This window comes from Salvelinus alpinus, chromosome 26, assembly GCF_045679555.1.
Source record: "Salvelinus alpinus chromosome 26, SLU_Salpinus.1, whole genome shotgun sequence".
Lineage (NCBI taxonomy): Eukaryota > Metazoa > Chordata > Actinopteri > Salmoniformes > Salmonidae > Salvelinus > Salvelinus alpinus.
The window spans coordinates 48,047,036-48,068,851 of NC_092111.1; positions in this window are offsets into that span (position 1 = coordinate 48,047,036).

Consider the following 21,816-nt stretch of genomic DNA (forward strand, 5'->3'; position numbering starts at 1 on the left):
GTAATAATCTCTCGGTTTAGTAATATTCTCTCAGTTTAGTAATATTCTCTCAGTTTAGTAATACTCTCTCAGTTGAGTAATACTCTCTCAGTTTAGTAATACTCTCTCAGTTTAGTAATATTCTCTCAGTTTAGTAATACTCTCTCAGTTTAGTAATATTCTCTCAGTTTAGTAATATTCTCTCAGTTGAGTAATATTCTCTCAGTTTAGTAATACTCTCTCAGTTTAGTAATATTCTCTCAGTTTAGTAATACTCTCTCAGTTTAGTAATACTCTCTCAGTTTAGTAATATTCTCTCAGTTTAGTAATATTCTCTCAGTTTAGTAAAATTCTCTCAGTTTAGTAATATTCTCTCAGCTCTCTCAGTTTAGTAATACTCTCTCAGTTTAGTAATATTCTCTCAGTTTAGTAATACTCTCTCAGTTTAGTAATATTCTCTCAGTTTAGTAATATTCTCTCAGTTTAGTAATATTCTCTCAGCTCTCTCAGTTTAGTAATAGTCTCTCAGTTTAGTAATATTCTCTCAGTTTAGTAATATTCTCTCAGTTTAATAATACTCTCTCGGGTTAGTAATACTCTCTCAGTTCAGTAATATTCTCTCAGTTTAGTGATACTCTCTCAGTTGAGTTATACTCTCTCAGTTTAGTAATACTCTCTCAGTTTAGTAATATTCTCTCAGTTTAGTAATACTCTCTCAGTTTAGTAATATTCTCTCAGTTTAGTAATAGTCTCTCAGTTTAGTAATATTCTCTCGGGTTAGTAATACTCTCTCAGTTGAGTAATATTCTCTCAGTTTAGTAATATTCTCTCAGTTTAGTAATATTCTCTCAGTTTAGTAATACTCTCTCGGGTTAGTAATACTCTCTCAGTTGAGTAATATTCTCTCAGTTTAGTAACACACTCTCAGTTTAGTAATACTCTCTCAGATTAGTAATACTCTCTCAGTTTAGTAATATTCTCTCAGTTTAGTAATATTCTCTCAGTTTAGTAATACTCTCTCGGGTTAGTAATACTCTCTCAGTTTAGTAATATTCTCTCAGTTTAGTAACACTCTCTCAGTTTAGTAATACTCTCTCAGTTTAGTAATACTCTATCAGTTTAGTAATATTCTCTCAGTTTAGTAATATTCTCTCAGTTTAGTAATATTCTCTCAGCTCTCTCAGTTTAGTAATATTCTCTCAGTTTAGTAATATTCTCTCAGTTTAGTAATATTCTCTCAGTTTAGTAATATTCTCTCAGTTTAGTAATATTCTCTCAGTTTAGTAATACTCTCTCGGGTTAGTAAAACTCTCTCAGTTTTGTAAAACTCTCTCAGTTTAGTAATACTCTCTCAGTCTTGTAATACTCTCTCAGCTCTCTCAGTTTAGTAATACTCTCTCAGTTTAGTAACACTCTCTCAGTTTAGTAATGCTCTCTCAGTCTAGTAACACTCTCTCAGTTTAGTAACACTCTCTCAGTTTAGTGATACTCTCTCAGTTGAGTAATACTCTCTCAGTTTAGTAATACTCTCTCAGTTGAGTAATATTCTCTCAGTTTAGTAACACTCTCTCAGTTTAGTAATACTCTCTCAGATTAGTAATACTCTCTCAGTTTAGTAATATTCTCTCAGTTTAGTAATATTCTCTCAGCTCTATCAGTTTAGTAATACTCTCTCAGTTTAGTAATACTCGCTCAGTCTTGTAATGCTCTCTCAGCTCTCTCAGTTTAGTAATACTCTAACAGTTTAGTAACACTCTCTCAGTTTAGTAATACTCTCTCAGTCTAGTAACACTCTCTCAGTTTAGTAATACTCTCTCAGTTGAGTAATACTCTCTCAGTTTAGTAATACTCTCTCAGTTGAGTAATACTCTCTGAGTCTAGTAACACTCTCTCAGTTTAGTAAAACTGTCTCAGTTTAGTAATATTCTCTCAGCTCTCTCAGTTTATTAATACTCTCTCAGTTTAGTAATATTCTCTCAGTTTAGTAATACCTCTCAGTTAAGTCATATTCTCTCAGTTTAGTAATATTCTCTCAGTTTAGTAATATTCTCTCAGTTTAGTAATACTCTCTCGGGTTAGTAAAACTCTCTCAGTTTAGTAATACTCTCTCAGTCTTGTAATACTCTCTCAGCTCTCTCAGTTTAGTAATACTCTCTCAGTCTAGTAACACTTTCTCAGTTTAGTAATACTCTCTCAGTTTAGTAATATTCTCTCAGTTTAGTAATACTCTCTCGGTTTAGTAATATTCTCTCAGTTTAGTAATATTCTCTCAGTTTAGTAATACTCTCTCAGTTGAGTAATACTCTCTCAGTTTAGTAATACTCTCTCAGTTTAGTAATATTCTCTCAGTTTAGTAATACTCTCTCAGTTTAGTAATACTCTCTCAGTTTAGTAATATTCTCTCAGTTGAGTAATACTCTCTCAGTTGAGTAATACTCTCTCAGTTTAGTAATACTCTCTCAGTTTAGTAATATTCTCTCAGTTTAGTAATACTCTCTCAGTTTAGTAATACTCTCTCAGTTTAGTAATATTCTCTCAGTTTAGTAATATTCTCTCAGTTTAGTAAAATTCTCTCAGTTTAGTAATATTCTCTCAGCTCTCTCAGTTTAGTAATACTCTCTCAGTTTAGTAATATTCTCTCAGTTTAGTAATACTCTCTCAGTTTAGTAATATTCTCTCAGTTTAGTAATATTCTCTCAGTTTAGTAATATTCTCTCAGCTCTCTCAGTTTAGTAATAGTCTCTCAGTTTAGTAATATTCTCTCAGTTTAGTAATATTCTCTCAGTTTAATAATACTCTCTCGGGTTAGTAATACTCTCTCAGTTCAGTAATATTCTCTCAGTTTAGTGATACTCTCTCAGTTGAGTTATACTCTCTCAGTTTAGTAATACTCTCTCAGTTTAGTAATATTCTCTCAGTTTAGTAATACTCTCTCAGTTTTGTAATATTCTCTCAGTTGAGTAATATTTTCTCAGTAACACTCTCTCAGTTTAGTAATATTCTCTCAGTTTAGTAATATTCTCTCAGTTTAGTAATATTCTCTCGGGTTAGTAATACTCTCTCAGTTGAGTAATATTCTCTCAGTTTAGTAACACTCTCTCAGATTAGTAATATTCTCTCAGTTTAGTAATATTCTCTCAGTTTAGTAATACTCTCTCGGGTTAGTAATACTCTCTCAGTTGAGTAATATTCTCTCAGTTTAGTAACACTCTCTCAGTTTAGTAATACTCTCTCAGATTAGTAATACTCTCTCAGTTTAGTAATATTCTCTCAGTTTAGTAATATTCGCTCAGCTCTCTCAGTTTAGTAATACTCTCTCAGTTTAGTAATATTCTCTCAGTTTAGTAATATTCTCTCAGCTCTCTCAGTTTAGTAATATTCTCTCAGTTTAGTAATACTCTCTCAGTTTAGTAATATTCTCTCAGTTTAGTAATACTCTCGCGGGTTAGTAAAACTCTCTCAGTTTTGTAAAACTCTCTCAGTTTAGTAATATTCTCTCAGCTCTATCAGTTTAGTAATACTCTCTCAGTTTAGTAATATTCTCTCAGTTTAGTAATATTCTCTCAGTTTAGTAATATTCTCTCAGTTTAGTAATACTCTCTCGCGTTAGTAATACTCTCTCAGTTGAGTAATATTCTCTCAGTTTAGTAATATTCTCTCAGTTTAGTAATATTCTCTCAGTTTAGTAATACTATCTCGGGTTAGTAATACTCTCTCAGTTGAGTAATATTCTCTCAGTTGAGTAATATTCTCTCAGTTGAGTAATATTCTCTCAGATTAGTAATACTCTCTCGGGTTAGTAATACTCTCTCAGTTGAGTAATATTCTCTCAGTTTAGTAATACTCTCTCAGTCTTGTAATGCTCTCTCAGCTCTCTCAGTTTAGTAATACTCTCTCAGTTTAGTAACACTCTCTCAGTTTAGTAATACTCTCTCAGTCTAGTAACACTCTCTCAGTTTAGTAATACTCTCTCAGTTGAGTAATACTCTCTCAGTTTAGTAATACTCTCTCAGTTGAGTAATACTCTCTGAGTCTAGTAACACTCTCTCAGTTTAGTAAAACTGTCTCAGTTTAGTAATATTCTCTCAGCTCTCTCAGTTTATTAATACTCTCTCAGTTTAGTAATATTCTCTCAGTTTAGTAATACCTCTCAGTTTAGTCATATTCTCTCAGTTTAGTAATATTCTCTCAGTTTAGTAATATTCTCTCAGTTTAGTAATATTCTCTCAGTTTAGTAATATTCTCTCAGTTTAGTAATATTCTCTCAGTTTAGTAATACTCTCTCAGTTTAGTAATATTCTCTCAGTTTAGTATTATTCTCTCAGTTTAGTAATATTCTCTCAGTTTAGTAATACTCTCTCGGGTTAGTAATACTCTCTCAGTTGAGTAATATTCTCTCAGTTTAGTAATATTCTCTCAGTTGAGTAATATTCTCTCAGTTTAGTAATACTCTCTCGGGTTAGTAATACTCTCTCAGTTTAGTAATACTCTCTCAGTTTAGTAATACTCTCTCAGTCTTGTAATGCTCTCTCAGCTCTCTCAGTTTAGTAATACTCTCTCAGTTTAGTAACACTCTCTCAGTTTAGTAATACTCTCTCAGTTTAGTAACACTCTCTCAGTTTAGTAATACTCTCTCAGTTGAGTAATACTCTCTCAGTTTAGTAATACTCTCTCAGTTGAGTAATACTCTCTGAGTCTAGTAACACTCTCTCAGTTTAGTAAAACTGTCTCAGTTTAGTAATATTCTCTCAGCTCTCTCAGTTTATTAATACTCTCTCAGTTTAGTAATATTCTCTCAGTTTAGTAATACCTCTCAGTTTAGTCATATTCTCTCAGTTTAGTAATATTCTCTCAGTTTAGTAATATTCTCTCAGTTTAGTAATATTCTCTCAGTTTAGTAATATTCTCTCAGTTTAGTAATACTCTCTCAGTTTAGTAATATTTTCTCAGTTTAGTAATATTCTCTCAGTTTAGTAATACTCTCTCAGTTTAGTAATATTCTCTCAGTTTAGTAATATTCTCTCAGTTTAGTAATACTCTCTCAGTTTAGTAATACTCTCTCAGTTTAGTAATACTCTCTCAGTTTAGTAATATTTTCTCAGTTTAGTAATATTCTCTCAGTTTAATATTACTCTCTCAGTTTAGTAATATTCTCTCAGTTTAGTAATATTCTCTCAGTTTAGTAATATTCTCTCAGTTTAGTAATACTCTCTCGGGTTAGTAATACTCTCTCAGTTGAGTAATATTCTCTCAGTTTAGTAATACTCTCTCAGTCTTGTAATGCTCTCTCAGCTCTAACAGTTTAGTAACACTCTCTCAGTTTAGTAATACTCTCTCAGTCTAGTAACACTCTCTCAGTTTAGTAATACTCTCTCAGTTGAGTAATACTCTCTCAGTTTAGTAATACTCTCTCAGTTGAGTAATACTCTCTGAGTCTAGTAACACTCTCTTAGTTTAGTAAAACTGTCTCAGTTTAGTAATATTCTCTCAGCTCTCTCAGTTTATTAATACTCTCTCAGTTTAGTAATATTCTCTCAGTTTAGTAATACCTCTCAGTTAAGTCATATTCTCTCAGTTTAGTAATATTCTCTCAGTTTAGTAATATTCTCTCAGTTTAGTAATACTCTCTCGGGTTAGTAAAACTCTCTCAGTTGAGTAATACTCTCTCAGTTTAGTAATACTCTCTCAGTTTAGTAATATTTTCTCAGTTTAGTAATATTCTCTCAGTTTAGTAATACTCTCTCAGTTTAGTAATATTCTCTCAGTTTAGTAATATTCTCTCAGTTTAGTAATATTCTCTCAGTTTAGTAATACTCTCTCGGGTTAGTAATACTCTCTCAGTTGAGTAATATTCTCTCAGTTTAGTAATATTCTCTCAGTTGAGTAATATTCTCTCAGATTAGTAATACTCTCTCGGGTTAGTAATACTCTCTCAGTTTAGTAATATTCTCTCAGTTTAGTAATACTCTCTCAGTCTTGTAATGCTCTCTCAGCTCTCTCAGTTTAGTAATACTCTCTCAGTTTAGTAACACTCTCTCAGTTTAGTAATACTCTCTCAGTCTAGTAACACTCTCTCAGTTTAGTAATACTCTCTCAGTTGAGTAATACTCTCTCAGTTTAGTAATACTCTCTCAGTTGAGTAATACTCTCTGAGTCTAGTAACACTCTCTCAGTTTAGTAAAACTGTCTCAGTTTAGTAATATTCTCTCAGCTCTCTCAGTTTATTAATACTCTCTCAGTTTAGTAATATTCTCTCAGTTTAGTAATACCTCTCAGTTTAGTCATATTCTCTCAGTTTAGTAATATTCTCTCAGTTTAGTAATATTCTCTCAGTTTAGTAATACTCTCTCGGGTTAGTAAAACTCTCAGTTGAGTAATACTCTCTCAGTTTAGTAATACTCTCTCAGTTTAGTAATATTTACTCAGTTTAGTAATATTCTCTCAGTTTAGTAATACTCTCTCAGTTTAGTAATATTCTCTCAGTTTAGTAATATTCTCTCAGTTTAGTAATATTCTCTCAGTTTAGTAATACTCTCTCGGGTTAGTAATACTCTCTCAGTTGAGTAATATTCTCTCAGTTTAGTAATATTCTCTCAGTTGAGTAATATTCTCTCAGATTAGTAATACTCTCTCGGGTTAGTAATACTCTCTCAGTTGAGTAATATTCTCTCAGTTTAGTAATACTCTCTCAGTCTTGTAATGCTCTCTCAGCTCTCTCAGTTTAGTAATACTCTCTCAGTTTAGTAACACTCTCTCAGTTTAGTAATACTCTCTCAGTCTAGTAACACTCTCTCAGTTTAGTAATACTCTCTCAGTTGAGTAATACTCTCTCAGATTAGTAATACTCTCTCAGTTGAGTAATACTCTCTGAGTCTAGTAACACTCTCTCAGTTTAGTAAAACTGTCTCAGTTTAGTAATATTCTCTCAGCTCTCTCAGTTTATTAATACTCTCTCAGTTTAGTAATATTCTCTCAGTTTAGTAATACCTCTCAGTTTAGTCATATTCTCTCAGTTTAGTAATATTCTCTCAGTTTAGTAATATTCTCTCAGTTAAGTAATATTCTCTCAGTTTAGTAATACTCTCTCAGTTGAGTAATACTCTCTCAGTTTAGTAATACTCTCTCAGTTTAGTAATATTTTCTCAGTTTAGTAATATTCTCTCAGTTTAGTAATACTCTCTCAGTTTAGTAATATTCTCTCAGTTTAGTAATATTCTCTCAGTTTAGTAATATTCTCTCAGTTTAGTAATACTCTCTCAGTTGAGTAATACTCTCTCAGTTTAGTAATACTCTCTCAGTTTAGTAATATTTTCTCAGTTTAGTAATATTCTCTCAGTTTAGTAATACTCTCTCAGTTTAGTAATATTCTCTCAGTTTAGTAATATTCTCTCAGTTTAGTAATATTCTCTCAGTTTAGTAATACTCTCTCGGGTTAGTAATACTCTCTCAGTTGAGTAATATTCTATCAGTTTAGTAATACTCTCTCAGTCTTGTAATGCTCTCTCAGCTCTCTCAGTTTAGTAATACTCTAACAGTTTAGTAACACTCTCTCAGTTTAGTAATATTCTCTCAGTCTAGTAACACTCTCTCAGTTTAGTAATACTCTCTCAGTTGAGTAATACTCTCTCAGTTTAGTAATACTCTCTCAGTTGAGTAATACTCTCTGAGTCTAGTAAAACTCTCTTAGTTTAGTAAAACTGTCTCAGTTTAGTAATATTCTCTCAGCTCTCTCAGTTTATTAATACTCTCTCAGTTTAGTCATATTCTCTCAGTTTAGTAATATTCTCTCAGTTTAGTAATATTCTCTCAGTTTAGTAATACTCTCTCGGGTTAGTAAAACTCTCTCAGTTTAGTAATACTCTCTCAGTCTTGTAATACTCTCTCAGCTCTCTCAGTTTAGTAAAAGTCGTGCTATAAATTCTCAGACAACACAAAAATTCCTTGATGCCCTTCCAGACTCCTTCTGCCTACCCAAGGACGTCAGAGGACAAAAATCAGTTAACCACCTAACTGAGGAACTCAATTTAACCTTGCGCAATACCCTAGATGCAGTTGCACCCCTAAAAACGAAAAACATTTGTCATAAGAAACTAGCTCCCTGGTATACAGAAAATACCCGAGCTTTGAAGCAAGCTTCCAGGCAATTGGAACGGAAATGGCGCCACACCAAACTGGAAGTCTTCCGACTAGCTTGGAAAGACAGTACCGTGCAGTACCGAAGAGCCCTCACTGCTGCTCGATCATCCTACTTTTCCAACTTAATCGAGGAAAATAAGAACAATCCAAAATTTCTTTTTGATACTGTTGCGAAACTAACTAAAAAGCAGCATTCCCCAAGAGAGGATGGCTTTCACTTCAGCAGTAATAAATTCATGAACTTCTTTGAGGAAAAGATCATGACCATTAGAAAGCAAATTACGGACTCCTCTTTGAATCTGCGTATTCCTCCAGGGCTTAGCTGTCCTGGATCTGCAAAGCTCTGCGAGGGCCTGGGATCGGGAGAGACACTTAAGTGTTTTAGTACTATATCTCTTGACACAATGATGAAAATAATCATGGCCTCTAAACCTTCAAGCTGCATACTGGATCCTATTCCTACTAAACTGCTGAAGGAGCTGCTTCCTGTGCTTGGCCCTCCTATGTTGAACATAATAAACAGCTCTCTATCCACCGGATGTGTACCAAACTCACTAAAAGTGGCAGTGATAAAGCCTCTCTTGAAAAAGCCAAACCTTGACCCGGAAAATATAAAAAACTATCGGCCTATATCGAATCTTCCATTCCTCTCAAAGATTTTAGAAAAAGCTGTTGCGCAGCAACTCACTGCCTTTCTGAAGACAAATAATGTATACGAAATGCTTCAGTCTGGTTTTAGACCCCATCATAGCACTGAGACTGCACTTGTGAAGGTGGTAAATGACCTTTTAATGGCGTCAGACCGAGGCTCTGCATCTGTCCTCGTGCTACTAGACCTTAGTGCTGCCTTTGACACCATCGATCACCACATTCTTTTGGAGAGACTGGAAACCCAAATTGGTCTACACGGACAAGTTCTGGCCTGGTTTAGATCTTACCTGTCGGAAAGATATCAGTTTGTCTCTGTGAATGGTCTGTCCTCTGACAAATCAACTGTACATTTCGGTGTTCCTCAAGGTTCCGTTTTAGGACCACTATTGTTTTCACTATATATTTTACCTCTTGGGGATGTTATTCGAAAACATAATGTTAACTTTCACTGCTATGCGGATGACACACAGCTGTACATTTCAATGAAACATGGTGAAGCCCCAAAATTGCCCTCGCTAGAAGCCTGTGTTTCAGACATAAGGAAGTGGATGGCTGAAAACTTTCTACTTTTAAACTCGGACAAAACAGAGATGCTTGTTCTAGGTCCCAAGAAACAAAGAGATCTTCTGTTAAATATGACGATTCATCTTGATGGTTGTAAAGTTGTCTCAAATAAAACTGTGAAGGACCTCGGCGTTACTCTTGACCCTGATCTCTCTTTTGACGAACATATCAAGACTGTTTCAAGGACAGCTTTTTTCCATCTACGTAACATTGCAAAAATCAGAAATTTTCTGTCCAAAAATGATGCAGAAAAATTAATCCATGCATTTGTTACTTCTAGGTTAGACTACTGCAATGCTCTACTTTCCGGCTACCCGGATAAAGCACTAAATAAACTTCAGTTAGTGCTAAATACGGCTGCTAGAATCCTGACTAGAACCAAGAAATTTGATCATATTACTCCAGTGCTAGCTTCCCTACACTGGCTTCCTGTTAAGGCAAGGGCTGATTTCAAGGTTTTACTGTTAACCTATAAAGCTTTACATGGGCTTGCTCCTACCTATCTTTCCGAGTTGGTCCTGCCGTACATACCAATACGTACGCTACGGTCACAAGACGCAGGCCTCCTAATTGTCCCTAGAATTTCTAAGCAAACAGCGGGAGGCAGGGCTTTCTCCTATAGATCTCCATTTTTATGGAACAGTCTGCCTACCCATGTGAGAGACGCAGACTCGGTCTCAACCTTTAAGTCTTTACTGAAGACTTATCTCTTCAGTAGGTCATATGATTGAGTGTAGTCTGGCCCAGGAGTGTGAAGGTGAACGGAAAGGCTCTGGAGCAACGAACCGCCCTTGCTGTCTCTGCCAGGCCGGTTCCCCTCTCTCCACTGGGATTCTCTGCCTCTAACCCTGTTACAGGGGCTGAGTCACTGGCTTGCTGGTGCTCTTTCATGCCGTCCCTAGGAGGGGTGCGTCACTTGAGTGGGTTGAGTTACTGACGTGATCTTCCTGTCTGGGTTGGCGCCCCCCCTTGGTTTGTGCTGTGGTGGAGACCTTTGTAGGCTATACTCGGCCTTGTCTCAGGATTGTAAGTTGGTGGTTGAGGATTTCCCTCTAGTGGTGCGGGAGCTGTGCTTTGGCAAAGTGGGTGGGGTTATATCCTTCCTATTTGGCCCTGTCCGGGGGTTTCTTCGGATGGGGCCACAGTGTCTCCTGACCGCTCCTGTCTCAGCCTCCAGTATTTATGCTGCAGTAGTTTGTGTCGGGGGGCTAGGGTCAGTTGGTTACCTGGAGTACTTCTCCTGTCTTATCCAGTGTCCTGTGTGAATTTAAGTATGCTCTCTCTAATTCTCTCGTTCTCTCTTTCTCTCTGAGAACCTGAGCCCTAGGACCATACGTCAGGACTACCGGGCATGATGACACCTTGCTGTCCCCAGTCCGCCTGGCCTTGCTGCTATTCCAGTTTCAACTGTTCTGCCTGCGGTTACGGAACCCCTACCTGTCCCAGACCTGCTGTTTTCAACTCTTAATGATCGGCTATGAAAAGCCAACTGAGATTTATTCCTGATTATTATTTGACCATGCTTGTCATTTATGAACATTTTGAAAATCTTGGCTCTCTCTAATTTTCTCCTTCTCTCTTTCTTTCTCTCGAAGGACCTGAGCCCTAGGACCATACGTCGGGACTACCGGCCGTGGTGACTCCTTGCTGTCCCCAGTCCGCCTGGCCTTGCTGCTATTCCAGTTTCAACTGTTCTGCCTGCGGTTATGGAACCCCTACCTGTCCCAGACCTGCTGTTTTCAACTCTTAATGATCGGCTATGAAAAGCCAACAGATTTATTCCTGATTATTATTTGACCATGCTTGTCATTTATGGAAATTTTGAAAATCTTGGCTCTCTCTAATTTTCTCCTTCTTTCTTTCTTTCTCTCGGAGGACCTGGGCCCTAGGACCATGCGTCGGGACTGCCGCCCGTGGTGACTCCTTGCTGTCCCCAGTCCGCCTGGCCTTGCTGCTATTCCAGTTTCAGCTGTTCTGCCTGCGGTTATGGAACCGCCACCTGTCCCAGACCTGTTGTTTTTCAACTCTTGATGATCGGCTATGAAAAGCCAACTGAAAATTATTCATGATTATTATTTGACCATGCTTGTCACTTATGAACATTTTTGAACATCTTGGCATAGTTCTGTTATAATCTCCACCCGGCACAGCCAGAAGAGGACTGGCCACCCCTCATAGCCTGGTTCCTCTCTAGGTTTCTTCCTAGGTTTTGGCCTTTCTAGGGAGTTTTTCCTAGCCACCGTGCTTCTACACCTGCATTACTAGCTGTTTGGGGTTTTAGGCTGGGTGTCTGTACAGCACTTCGAGATATTAGCTGATGTACGAAGGGCTATATAAAATAAAATTGATTGATTGATTGATATTCTCTCAGTTTAGTAATACTCTCTCAGTTTAGTAATATTCTCTCAGTTTAGTCATATTCTCTCAGTTTAGTAATACTCTCTCAGTTGAGTAATACTCTCTCAGTTTAGTAATACTCTCTCAGTTTAGTAATATTCTCTCAGTTTAGTAATACTCTCTCAGTTTAGTAATACTCTCTCAGTTTAGTAATATTCTCTCAGTTTAGTAATATTCTCTCAGTTTAGTAATACTCTCTCAGTTTAGTAATACTCTCTCAGTTTAGTAATACTCTCTCAGTTTAGTAATATTCTCTCAGTTTAGTAATATTCTCTCAGTTTAGTAATACTCTCTCAGTTTAGTAATATTCTCTCAGTTTCGTAATATTCTCTCAGTTTAGTAATATTCTCTCAGTTTAGTAATACTCTCTCGGGTTAGTAATATTCTCTCAGTTTAGTAAAATTCTCTCAGTTTAGTAATATTCTCTCAGCTCTCTCAGTTTAGTAATACTCTCTCAGTTTAGTAATATTCTCTCAGTTTAGTAATACTCTCTCAGTTTAGTAATACTCTCTCAGTTTAGTAATACTCTCTCAGTTTAGTAATATTTTCTCAGTTTAGTAATATTCTCTCAGTTTAGTAATACTCTCTCAGTTTAGTAATATTCTCTCAGTTTAGTAATATTCTCTCAGTTTAGTAATATTCTCTCAGTTTAGTAATACTCTCTCGGGTTAGTAATATTCTCTCAGTTTAGTAAAATTCTCTCAGTTCAGTAATATTCTCTCAGTTTAGTGATACTCTCTCAGTTGAGTTATACTCTCTCAGTTTAGTAATACTCTCTCAGTTTAGTAATATTCTCTCAGTTTAGTAATATTCTCTCGGGTTAGTAATACTCTCTCAGTTGAGTAATATTCTCTCAGTTTAGTAACACTCTCTCAGTTTAGTAATACTCTCTCAGATTAGTAATACTCTCTCAGTTTAGTAATATTCTCTCAGTTTAGTAATACTTTCTCAGTTCAGTAATATTCTCTCAGTTTAGTGATACTCTCTCAGTTGAGTTATACTCTCTCAGTTTAGTAATACTCTCTCAGTTTAGTAATATTCTCTCAGTTTAGTAATATTCTCTCAGTTTAGTAATACTTTCTCAGTTTAGTAATATTCTCTCAGTTTAGTAATACTCTCTCAGTTTTGTAATACTTTCTCAGTTGAGTAATATTTTCTCAGTTTAGAAATACTCTCTCAGTTTAGTAATATTCTCTCAGTTTAGTAATATTCTCTCAGTTTAGTAATATTCTCTCGGGTTAGTAATACTCTCTCAGTTGAGTAATATTCTCTCAGTTTAGTAACACTCTCTCAGTTTAGTAATACTCTCTCAGATTAGTAATACTCTCTCAGTTTAGTAATATTCTCTCAGTTTAGTAATATTCTCTCAGTTTAGTAATACTCTCTCGGGTTAGTAATACTCTCTCAGTTGAGTAATATTCTCTCAGTTTAGTAACACTCTCTCAGTTTAGTAATACTCTCTCAGTTTAGTAATACTCTCTCAGTTTAGTAATATTCCCTCAGTTTAGTAATATTCTCTCAGCTCTATCAGTTTAGTAATACTCTCTCAGTTTAGTAATATCCTCTCAGTTTAGTAATATTCTCTCAGCTCTCTCAGTTTAGTAATATTCTCTCAGTTTAGTAATATTCTCTCAGTTTAGTAATATTCTCTCAGTTTAGTAATACTCTCTCGGGTTAGTAAAACTCTCTCAGTTTAGTAATACTCTCTCAGTTTAGTAATATTCTCTCAGTTTAGTAATATTCTCTCAGCTCTATCAGTTTAGTAATACTCTCTCAGTTTAGTAATATTCTCTCAGTTTAGTAATATTCTCTCAGTTTAGTAATATTCTCTCAGTTTAGTAATACTCTCTCGCGTTAGTAATACTCTCTCAGTTGAGTAATATTCTCTCAGTTTAGTAATATTCTCTCAGTTGAGTAATATTCTCTCAGTTTAGTAATACTCTCTCGGGTTAGTAATACTCTCTCAGTTGAGTAATATTCTCTCAGTTTAGTAATACTCTCTCAGTTGAGTAATACTCTCTCAGTTTTGTAATACTCTCTCAGTTTAGTAATATTTTCTCAGTTTAGTAATATTCTCTCAGTTTAGTAATACTCTCTCAGTTTAGTAATATTCTCTCAGTTTAGTAATATTCTCTCAGTTTAGTAATATTCTCTCAGTTTAGTAATACTCTCTCAGTTTAGTAATATGCTCTCAGTTTAGTAATATTCTCTCAGTTTAGTAATATTCTCTCAGCTCTCTCAGTTTAGTAATACTCTCTCAGTTTAGTAATATTCTCTCAGTTTAGTAATACTCTCTCAGTTTAGTAATATTCTCTCAGTTTAGTAATATTCTCTCAGTTTAGTAATATTCTCTCAGCTCTCTCAGTTTAGTAATATTCTCTCAGTTTAGTAATATCCTCTCAGTTTAGTAATACTCTCTCAGTTTAGTAATATTCTCTCAGTTTAGTAATATTCTCTCAGTTTAGTAATATTCTCTCAGTTTAGTAATACTCTCTCGGGTTAGTAAAATTCTCTCAGTTTAGTAAAATTCTCTCAGTTTAGTAATATTCTCTCAGCTCTCTCAGTTTAGTAATACTCTCTCAGTTTAGTAATATTCTCTCAGTTTAGTAATACTCTCTCAGTTTAGTAATATTCTCTCAGTTTAGTAATATTCTCTCAGTTTAGTAATATTCTCTCAGCTCGCTCAGTTTAGTAATATTCTCTCAGTTTAGTAATATTCTCTCAGTTTAGTAATATTCTCTCAGTTTAATAATACTCTCTCGGGTTAGTAATACTCTCTCAGTTCAGTAATATTCTCTCAGTTTAGTGATACTCTCTCAGTTGAGTTATACTCTCTCAGTTTAGTAATACTCTCTCAGTTTTGTAATACTCTCTCAGTTTAGTAATATTCTCTCAGTTTAGTAATATTCTCTCAGTTTAGTAATATTCTCTCAGCTCTCTCAGTTTAGTAATATTTTCTCAGTTTAGTAATATTCTCTCAGTTTAGTAATACTCTCTCAGTTTAGTAATATTCTCTCAGTTTAGTAATATTCTCTCAGTTTAGTAATATTCTCTCAGTTTAGTAATACTCTCTCGGGTTAGTAAAATTCTCTCAGTTTAGTAAAATTATCTCAGTTTAGTAATATTCTCTCAGCTCTCTCAGTTTAGTAATACTCTCTCAGTTTAGTAATATTCTCTCAGTTTAGTAATACTCTCTCAGTTTAGTAATATTCTCTCAGTTTAGTAATATTCTCTCAGTTTAGTAATATTCTCTCAGCTCTCTCAGTTTAGTAATATTCTCTCAGTTTAGTAATATTCTCTCAGTTTAGTAATATTCTCTCAGTTTAATAATACTCTCTCGGGTTAGTAATACTCTCTCAGTTCAGTAATATTCTCTCAGTTTAGTGATACTCTCTCAGTTGAGTTATACTCTCTCAGTTTAGTAATACTCTCTCAGTTTAGTAATATTCTCTCAGTTTAGTAATACTCTCTCAGTTTTGTAATACTCTCTCAGTTGAGTAATATTTTCTCAGTTTAGAAATACTCTCTCAGTTTAGTAATATTCTCTCAGTTTAGTAACACTCTCTCAGTTTAGTAATACTCTCTCAGATTAGTAATACTCTCTCAGTTTAGTAATATTCTCTCAGTTTAGTAATACTCTCTCAGTTCAGTAATATTCTCTCAGTTGAGTAATATTCTCTCAGTTTAGTAACACTCTCTCAGTTTAGTAATACTCTCTCAGATTAGTAATACTCTCTCAGTTTAGTAATATTCTCTCAGCTCTATCAGTTTAGTAATACTCTCTCAGTTTAGTAATATTCTCTCAGTTTAGTAATATTCTCTCAGTTTAGTAATATTCTCTCAGTTTAGTAATACTCTCTCGCGTTAGTAATACTCTCTCAGTTGAGTAATATTCTCTCAGTTTAGTAATATTCTCTCAGTTGAGTAATATTCTCTCAGTTTAGTAATACTCTCTCGGGTTAGTAATACTCTCTCAGTAGAGTAATATTCTCTCAGTTTAGTAATACTCTCTCAGTTGAGTAATACTCTCTCAGTTTTGTAATACTCTCTCAGTTTAGTAATATTTTCTCAGTTTAGTAATATTCTCTCAGTTTAGTAATACTCTCTCAGTTTAGTAATATTCTCTCAGTTTAGTAATATTCTCTCAGTTTAGTAATATTCTCTCAGTTTAGTAATACTCTCTCGGGTTAGTAATATTCTCTCAGTTTAGTAAAATTCTCTCAGTTTAGTAATATTCTCTCAGCTCTCTCAGTTTAGTAATACTCTCTCAGTTTAGTAATATTCTCTCAGTTTAGTAATACTCTCTCAGTTTAGTAATATTCTCTCAGTTTAGTAATATTCTCCCAGTTTAGTAATATTCTCTCAGTTTAGTAATATTCTCTCAGTTTAGTAATATTCTCTCAGTTTAGTAATATTCTCTCAGTTTAGTAATATTCTCTCAGTTTAGTAATATTCTCTCAGTTTAGTAATATTCTCTCAGTTTAGTAATACTCTCTCGGGTTAGTAAAATTCTCTCAGTTTAGTAAAATTCTCTCAGTTTAGTAATATTCTCTCAGCTCTCTCAGTTTAGTAATACTCTCTCAGTTTAGTAATATTCTCTCAGTTTAGTAATACTCTCTCAGTTTAGTAATATTCTCTCAGTTTAGTAATATTCTCTCAGTTTAGTAATATTCTCTCAGCTCGCTCAGTTTAGTAATATTCTCTCAGTTTAGTAATATTCTCTCAGTTTAGTAATATTCTCTCAGTTTAATAATACTCTCTCGGGTTAGTAATACTCTCTCAGTTTAGTAATATTCTCTCAGCTCTATCAGTTTAGTAATACTCTCTCAGTTGAGTTATACTCTCTCAGTTTAGTAATACTCTCTCAGTTTAGTAATATTCTCTCAGTTTAGTAATACTCTCTCAGTTTTGTAATACTCTCTCAGTTTAGTAATATTCTCTCAGTTTAGTAATATTCTCTCAGTTGAGTAATATTCTCTCAGTTTAGTAATACTCTCTCGGGTTAGTAATACTCTCTCAGTTGAGTAATATTCTCTCAGTTTAGTAATACTCTCTCAGTTGAGTAATACTCTCTCAGTTTTGTAATACTCTCTCAGTTTAGTAATATTTTCTCAGTTTAGTAATATTCTCTCAGTTTAGTAATACTCTCTCAGTTTAGTAATATTCTCTCAGTTTAGTAATATTCTCTCAGTTTAGTAATACTCTCTCAGTTTAGTAATATTCTCTCAGTTTAGTAATACTCTCTCAGTTTAGTAATATTCTCTCAGTTTAGTAATACTCTCTCAGTTTAGTAATATTCTCTCAGTTTAGTAGAATTCTCTCAGTTTAGTAATATTCTCTCAGCTCTCTCAGTTTAGTAATACTCTCTCAGTTTAGTAATATTCTCTCAGTTTAGTAATACTCTCTCAGTTTAGTAATATTCTCTCAGTTTAGTAATATTCTCCCAGTTTAGTAATATTCTCTCAGCTCTCTCAGTTTAGTAATATTTTCTCAGTTTAGTAATATTCTCTCAGTTTAGTAATACTCTCTCAGTTTAGTAATATTCTCTCAGTTTAGTAATATTCTCTCAGTTTAGTAATATTCTCTCAGTTTAGTAATACTCTCTCGGGTTAGTAAAATTCTCTCAGTTTAGTAAAATTCTCTCAGTTTAGTAATATTCTCTCAGCTCTCTCAGTTTAGTAATACTCTCTCAGTTTAGTAATATTCTCTCAGTTTAGTAATACTCTCTCAGTTTAGTAATATTCTCTCAGTTTAGTAATATTCTCTCAGTTTAGTAATATTCTCTCAGCTCGCTCAGTTTAGTAATATTCTCTCAGTTTAGTAATATTCTCTCAGTTTAGTAATATTCTCTCAGTTTAATAATACTCTCTCGGGTTAGTAATACTCTCTCAGTTCAGTAATATTCTCTCAGTTTAGTGATACTCTCTCAGTTGAGTTATACTCTCTCAGTTTAGTAATACTCTCTCAGTTTAGTAATATTCTCTCAGTTTAGTAATACTCTCTCAGTTTTGTAATACTCTCTCAGTTGAGTAATATTCTCTCAGTTTAGTAATATTCTCTCAGTTGAGTAATATTCTCTCAGTTTAGTAATACTCTCTCGGGTTAGTAATACTCTCTCAGTTGAGTAATATTCTCTCAGTTTAGTAATACTCTCTCAGTTGAGTAATACTCTCTCAGTTTTGTAATACTCTCTCAGTTTAGTAATATTTTCTCAGTTTAGTAATATTCTCTCAGTTTAGTAATACTCTCTCAGTTTAGTAATATTCTCTCAGTTTAGTAATATTCTCTCAGTTTAGTAATATTCTCTCAGTTTAGTAATACTCTCTCGGGTTAGTAATATTCTCTCAGTTTAGTAAAATTCTCTCAGTTTAGTAATATTCTCTCAGCTCTCTCAGTTTAGTAATACTCTCTCAGTTTAGTAATATTCTCTCAGTTTAGTAATACTCTCTCAGTTTAGTAATATTCTCTCAGTTTAGTAATATTCTCTCAGTTTAGTAATATTCTCTCAGCTCTCTCAGTTTAGTAATATTTTCTCAGTTTAGTAATATTCTCTCAGTTTAGTAATACTCTCTCAGTTTAGTAATATTCTCTCAGTTTAGTAATATTCTCTCAGTTTAGTAATATTCTCTCAGTTTAGTAATACTCTCTCGGGTTAGTAAAATTCTCTCAGTTTAGTAAAATTCTCTCAGTTTAGTAATATTCTCTCAGCTCTCTCAGTTTAGTAATACTCTCTCAGTTTAGTAATATTCTCTCAGTTTAGTAATACTCTCTCAGTTTAGTAATATTCTCTCAGTTTAGTAATATTCTCTCAGTTTAGTAATATTCTCTCAGCTCGCTCAGTTTAGTAATATTCTCTCAGTTTAGTAATATTCTCTCAGTTTAGTAATATTCTCTCAGTTTAATAATACTCTCTCGGGTTAGTAATACTCTCTCAGTTCAGTAATATTCTCTCAGTTTAGTGATACTCTCTCAGTTGAGTTATACTCTCTCAGTTTAGTAATACTCTCTCAGTTTAGTAATATTCTCTCAGTTTAGTAATACTCTCTCAGTTTTGTAATACTCTCTCAGTTGAGTAATATTTTCTCAGTTTAGAAATACTCTCTCAGTTTAGTAATATTCTCTCAGTTTAGTAATATTCTCTCAGTTTAGTAATATTCTCTCAGTTTAGTAATACTCTCTCGGGTTAGTAATATTCTCTCAGTTTAGTAAAATTCTCTCAGTTCAGTAATATTCTCTCAGTTTAGTAATATTCTCTCAGTTGAGTAATATTCTCTCAGTTTAGTAATACTCTCTCGGGTTAGTAATACTCTCTCAGTTGAGTAATATTCTCTCAGTTTAGTAATATTCTCTCAGTTGAGTAATATTCTCTCAGATTAGTAATACTCTCTCGGGTTAGTAATACTCTCTCAGTTGAGTAATATTTTCTCAGTTTAGTAATACTCTCTCAGTCTTGTAATTCTCTCTCAGCTCTCTCAGTTTAGTAATACTCTCTCAGTTTATTAACACTCTCTCAGTTTAGTAATACTCTCTCAGTCTAGTAACACTCTCTCAGTTTAGTAATACTCTCTCAGTTGAGTAATACTCTCTCAGTTTAGTAATACTCTCTCAGTTGAGTAATACTCTCTGAGTCTAGTAACACTCTCTCAGTTTAGTAAAACTGTCTCAGTTTAGTAATATTCTCTCAGCTCTCTCAGTTTAGTAATACTCTCTCAGTTTAGTAATATTCTCTCAGTTTAGTAATACCTCTCAGTTTAGTCATATTCTCTCAGTTTAGTAATATTCTCTCAGTTTAGTAATATTCTCTCAGTTTAGTAATATTCTCTCAGTTTAGTAATACTCTCTCAGTTGAGTAATACTCTCTCAGTTTTGTAATACTCTCTCAGTTTAGTAATATTTTCTCAGTTTAGTAATATTCTCTCAGTTTAGTAATACTCTCTCAGTTTAGTAATATTCTCTCAGTTTAGTAATATTCTCTCAGTTTAGTAATATTCTCTCAGTTTAGTAATACTCTCTCGGGTTAGTAAAATTCTCTCAGTTTAGTAAAATTCTCTCAGTTTAGTAATATTCTCTCAGCTCTCTCAGTTTAGTAATACTCTCTCAGTTTAGTAATATTCTCTCAGTTTAGTAATACTCTCTCAGTTTAGTAATATTCTCTCAGTTTAGTAATATTCTCTCAGTTTAGTAATATTCTCTCAGCTCGCTCAGTTTAGTAATATTCTCTCAGTTTAGTAATATTCTCTCAGTTTAGTAATACTCTCTCAGTTTAATAATACTCTCTCGGGTTAGTAATACTCTCTCAGTTCAGTAATATTCTCTCAGTTTAGTGATACTCTCTCAGTTGAGTTATACTCTCTCAGTTTAGTAATACTCTCTCAGTTTAGTAATATTCTCTCAGTTTAGTAATACTCTCTCAGTTTTGTAATACTCTCTCAGTTGAGTAATATTCTCTCAGTTTAGTAATATTCTCTCAGTTGAGTAATATTCTCTCAGTTTAGTAATACTCTCTCGGGTTAGTAATACTCTCTCAGTTGAGTAATATTCTCTCAGTTTAGTAATACTCTCTCAGTTGAGTAATACTCTCTCAGTTTTGTAATACTCTCTCAGTTTAGTAATATTTTCTCAGTTTAGTAATATTCTCTCAGTTTAGTAATACTCTCTCAGTTTAGTAATATTCTCTCAGTTTAGTAATATTCTCTCAGTTTAGTAATATTCTCTCAGTTTAGTAATATTCTCTCAGTTTAGTAATATTCTCTCAGTTTAGTAATACTCTCTCGGGTTAGTAATATTCTCTCAGTTTAGTAGAATTCTCTCAGTTTAGTAATATTCTCTCAGCTCTCTCAGTTTAGTAATACTCTCTCAGTTTAGTAATATTCTCTCAGTTTAGTAATACTCTCTCAGTTTAGTAATATTCTCTCAGTTTAGTAATATTCTCCCAGTTTAGTAATATTCTCTCAGCTCTCTCAGTTTAGTAATATTTTCTCAGTTTAGTAATATTCTCTCAGTTTAGTAATACTCTCTCAGTTTAGTAATATTCTCTCAGTTTAGTAATATTCTCTCAGTTTAGTAATATTCTCTCAGTTTAGTAATACTCTCTCGGGTTAGTAAAATTCTCTCAGTTTAGTAAAATTCTCTCAGTTTAGTAATATTCTCTCAGCTCTCTCAGTTTAGTAATACTCTCTCAGTTTAGTAATATTCTCTCAGTTTAGTAATACTCTCTCAGTTTAGTAATATTCTCTCAGTTTAGTAATATTCTCTCAGTTTAGTAATATTCTCTCAGCTCGCTCAGTTTAGTAATATTCTCTCAGTTTAGTAATATTCTCTCAGTTTAGTAATATTCTCTCAGTTTAATAATACTCTCTCGGGTTAGTAATACTCTCTCAGTTCAGTAATATTCTCTCAGTTTAGTGATACTCTCTCAGTTGAGTTATACTCTCTCAGTTTAGTAATACTCTCTCAGTTTAGTAATACTCTCTCAGTTTAGTAATATTCTCTCAGTTTTGTAATACTCTCTCAGTTTAGTAATATTCTCTCAGTTTAGTAATATTCTCTCAGTTGAGTAATATTCTCTCAGTTTAGTAATACTCTCTCGGGTTAGTAATACTCTCTCAGTTGAGTAATATTCTCTCAGTTTAGTAATACTCTCTCAGTTGAGTAATACTCTCTCAGTTTTGTAATACTCTCTCAGTTTAGTAATATTTTCTCAGTTTAGTAATATTCTCTCAGTTTAGTAATACTCTCTCAGTTTAGTAATATTCTCTCAGTTTAGTAATATTCTCTCAGTTTAGTAATATTCTCTCAGTTTAGTAATACTCTCTCGGGTTAGTAATATTCTCTCAGTTTAGTAGAATTCTCTCAGTTTAGTAATATTCTCTCAGCTCTCTCAGTTTATTAATACTCTCTCAGTTTAGTAATATTCTCTCAGTTTAGTAATACTCTCTCAGTTTAGTAATATTCTCTCAGTTTAGTAATATTCTCTCAGTTTAGTAATATTCTCTCAGCTCTCTCAGTTTAGTAATATTTTCTCAGTTTAGTAATATTCTCTCAGTTTAGTAATACTCTCTCAGTTTAGTAATATTCTCTCAGTTTAGT